Consider the following 4,566-nt stretch of genomic DNA (forward strand, 5'->3'; position numbering starts at 1 on the left):
TCATAAATATTTTTATAAATATTTACGTAGTGGCAATAAGATGGTATTAAAGTTTCGTTGAAAAATTTTATCGTTTCGATAGTTAATTAAACAAAAAGGACTAAATTGTGTAAAGTGCAAAAGTTGTGTTCTATAACCTAAAGGTATTAAATAGATATAGAACTTAAAAGTAGAAGTCCTTATTTGGTAATTAGCCCATTAAAGAGATAGTGGGATATGATGGCTTGGCATTTGGTGTAATAAATAAAGTGTATAAAGGTTAATATTATAAATTGGTTAAAAATAATAATAAAATGAATATAATAAAAGAATCAAGGTGTCATCTTTTTCATTCTCTTTTTACCAGCAGAATATGAAGGCTTGAGAAGCCATGAAAGAAGCTTCCAACTTTCAGCTAATGCATGATCAAGATCGGGTGGAAAATCGAGAAAAATGAGAAAATTATCAAAATGCCCCTAAACTTTGGTATCTCTACAATTTAGCCAGGTAAGTTCGTATGCAATAAGCATTGTTAAATTGATGTTCTAATGCTTTAATATTGTATAAATTGTATATACGTGAATATTTTAATGTTTGACGACATATCGATAAAATGTGGCACTTAGTGTGCGGGGCAATCAAATATGGTACTCAGTGTACGAAATATTGAGAATGGCACTTAGTGTACGAGATATTGAGAATGACACTTAGTGTGCAAAATATCGAATGATTCAAAGGGAAATTATAAATTGTGATTGAATGATTAAATAGAGCAAAGTGAACAGGTATACATGTTATATTATATGAATTGTTTATGAGACGACTTTATAATGGTGATATTTGGGCTTTGAGCCCAGCAAGCTTTAAGCTGGTGAATAATATTATCGGGTTTAAAACCTAGCAGGTTAAATGCCGGTGATTTGATAAAAGTCTAAGACAATGAGACCTCATGTTAAATCGGCAATTGAATTTGTTCAATGCATTAAGTTGGCCAGGTATGTGATATATTCTTATGCATGTTAGATCGATTGAAATTGAATCATGAATGTAAAATGAGAAGCATAGGTGAAAATGCCTATGTCATATATGTGAGTAAGGGCAAAACCATCGTAAATTATCGATAAGGGTGGACTATGTGCGGAATCATCTTATAATTGCTAATTTGAACGGTTGTGTGCGAATCATTGAGCATGATGTATTGTATTGAGATTATGCTTGAGTGAAATTATAGATATGTGATGAAATTGATTGGTGATATACATGTTTAAATAATGTGAATGCAAAGAATGTGTGAAAGAGTAAATTTGTAATAAATCTGCTTGGGACAGCAGCAGTAACGTGATTTTGGAAAATCACCATAAATTGTTGGCGTTGAGTTAGAAGCTGAATAAATTATGCAATTAAAGCTTAATGAGTCCAGTTTCTTATAAAAGAAACCGTGTAAGCAATAGAATTGCTGATAATGAGATATTTGAAGTGGCGTGGGATAGAGTCAAATGACTTCGGGGTCCCCTGTTCTGTTTTTAGAAAATCATTATAATTTGAACAAAAATGGTCATAAGATAAAATTTATATGATTAGACTCCTTAATGAGTATAGTTTCAAATTAAATCAAATAGAACATATTTTAAATTCTGTACAATGAGAAATTTGATTCGTAGTGAAGAGTGGTCAGATTAGTCAAATAGTGAAACAGGGGAAACTTTAAGAAAAATCTGGTATTGATTGGCCAAACCTAAAATTATGAAAATTTTATTGATGGAAGATATATGAGTCTATTTTCAGGGAAAATTAACGGCAATTGATTTGGAGTTTTGTAGCTCCAGATATAAATAATTTAGTGACTATTGCTCAGGAAGACAACTTGTAGTGAATTTGTGATTATGTTGTAAACATTGATAAAACTTGTTAATGAGTTGCTTATTGTTTTCTTATGAACTTACTAAGAGTAAAGCTTACTCCCCTTTTCTTTCCCATATTCCCTAGGGTTGCCAGGTTAGCTCGGGTTGGAGGCCGTCAGAGATATTATCACATTGTCAAGTCTACGCTATCGGCGTAAGTAAATCTTAGTGTTTCGAGTCTATGGCATCTATAGGGTTGTAAAGTTGAGTAAGTAAATGATACAAGACTAAGATATTGGTAAATATTTAATAATGCCTCATGAATATTTTGGGCCTTGTAAGCCCGATTAAAGGATAATATACGTGTGTATGAAAAGTTTAAAATTGATCAAAAATTTTTACGGTCTGGTTTTATATAAATGGATGAGTTTAAATCTGGTAGCACCTCGAACCCTGTTCCGGCGAGGGATACGGGCGAAGGGTGTTACAATTTACGTGGCAAAGAGAAGGGACCTTTGAACGACTAGATCGAGCATTGGGAAATGTTGCTTGGATTCAAACTTTTCCAAAGTGTCTAGTAACACATTTAGTAAGAATAAAATCAGACGATCAACCTTTTCTCATCAACATTTGTTCGGAACTTAACTTACCAAAATGACGTCCCTTTTGTTTTCTAGCTGAATGGACACAACATCAGAATTTTTCAAGTATTGTAAAAGATTTGTGGCAGTATAGTGGGAATATGTCAGACACTTTAGGAAACCTCACTGCGGGTCTTAAAGAGTGGAATAAGAATATATACGAGTACATTGGGGTTTGCAAGTGAAAACTACTACAATCCTTAAGCCATATTTAAAAAGAAATGGAAAGGTCAAATTCAAAAATGATATCTAAAAGGGAGATGGATATGAGAGAGGAGCTCGAAAAGGTGCTTAATCATGAAGAATTACTCTAGAAACAAAATTGAGGTGTGATTGGCTCAAACTGGGAGGCAGAAACACTAATTTTTTTCATAGTCGTACAATGCATAGAAGGAAAGTTAACCGCATTAATACCTTGCATAATAGAAATGGTTAGTGGCTGTATGACCCGGATGAAATTCAAGTTGAAGCAGTGAACTACTTTTAACAATTGTATAGGGAGAAGCTAAGTAGGATAGGGGAATTACCTCCTAGTTGTTTTCCCCAATTAAAGCAAAGTGACATTGATTAACAAAGTCTCAAATGACGAAATTAAAATGACATTCTTTGATTTTGCCCCATTAAAAGCTCCCGACAGTGCTGGATATCATGTAATCTTCTTTCAGAACTAGTGAGATAGTATTGGGGGAACAATTTGCAATTGGGTTAAAGAAATATTTAAAGGTAGGCCTATTGATCAATAATTAAACAATAAAATTATTGTTCTTATCCCAAAGACTACTCAGCCTGAGGAGATCTCGTAAGTTTGACCTATTAGTCTATGTTTCGTACTTTATAAATTGGTCATGAAAGTTGTAGCTAATAGATTCAAAGTTGTGTTTCCTAAGCTTATTGCACAAGAGTAGGTTGGGTTCATTGTAAGCAGGAATATCTCTATTAATATTATCATTACCCAAGAGGTCATTCATTCTATGAGAGGAAAGAGTAAAAAGTGGATGACCGTTAAAATTGACTTAGAGAAAGCCTATGATAAGGTTTAATGGGACTTTATTGATAGCTCTATCTAGGCAACAAGTATATCAAAATTTTTACGGAGAGTGATTATGTCTGCCATCTCAACGTCCACTATACAGGTTTTATGGAATGAAGTACCCACAGAAAATTCAAACTTGCAAGAGGAGTATGTCAAGGATGCCCTCTGTCATCTGACTTATTTGTTTTATGTATGGAATGGTTAAGGCATAATATCAAAGAAGCTAAGACCTCTGGAAAATGGAATCCTATTAATTTAGTAAGGGTAGGACCAACCTTATCACACCTATTTTTTTGCAGATGACTTGGTGATTTTTTAAAAAAAATTGACATAAAACATGGCTTATTACTTGAAAACATTATGGATCAATTTTGTAGCTTTTTAGGACATTAGGTTAATGCACAAAAAACTAATGTATTCTTCTTCTGAGGAGTTGACGACAACAAAAGCAATAAATGGCTACTGGGTTTTTAGAAGGTTCAAAAGTTGGGATCATATTTAGGAGTTTACCTTTTTCACAAATGAGTCACCAACGTTACCTTGGGGTTTGTGATTGAAAAGGTCAGAGCTAAGCTATGTAATTGGGATGCGAAAAAACTTTTTATGGCAGGAAGATTCACTTTGGTGCAATTAGTCCTCCTCTCTATTCCAAATTACTTTATGCAATCAATGCGAATCTTGAAAGGGGTATATAAAGAGATTGAGCATTTGACAAGACAATTCATATGAGGGTCTACAACCGGTAGATTGAAATTGGCATTGGTAGATTGGGGCTCTGTATACCAACCTCGGCTATGTGGTGGCTTACGCCTTCGACATTTAGAAGATCAAAATGTTTCCTTTTTATTAAAATTTGGGTATAATCTTGTCACCAAAGGAAATGATCTATAGGTTAGTGTTCTATGCTCAAAATATGGGATAAAATAAATGATTCTCGAAAATATCACGAAATGGAGTTGTTCAGTTATTTGGAGAAGGATTGCAAATGTGTGGCCAATACTGAAAGAAAATTTGTGCTGGTCTATTGGAACAGGAACCTCGACTCGCTGTTGGGAGGATTCTTGGATCCCAA

At 33.8% G+C, this 4,566-nt stretch overlaps 1 long non-coding RNA gene across 1 annotated transcript; it reads left to right on the top strand.

Moving 5' to 3' along the window:
• The first annotated feature begins 374 nt into the window (after window positions 1–374).
• LOC128280775 (uncharacterized) lies at window positions 375–2,240 on the top strand. Its single transcript, XR_008270924.1, has 2 exons — window positions 375–486; window positions 1,966–2,240. It is a non-coding gene; the product is annotated as an uncharacterized LOC128280775 (long non-coding RNA).
• The last annotated feature ends 2,326 nt before the right edge of the window (window positions 2,241–4,566 follow it).

Source organism: Gossypium arboreum, chromosome 9 (genome assembly GCF_025698485.1).
Source record: "Gossypium arboreum isolate Shixiya-1 chromosome 9, ASM2569848v2, whole genome shotgun sequence".
In the NCBI taxonomy this organism is placed as follows: Eukaryota; Viridiplantae; Streptophyta; class Magnoliopsida; order Malvales; family Malvaceae; genus Gossypium; species Gossypium arboreum.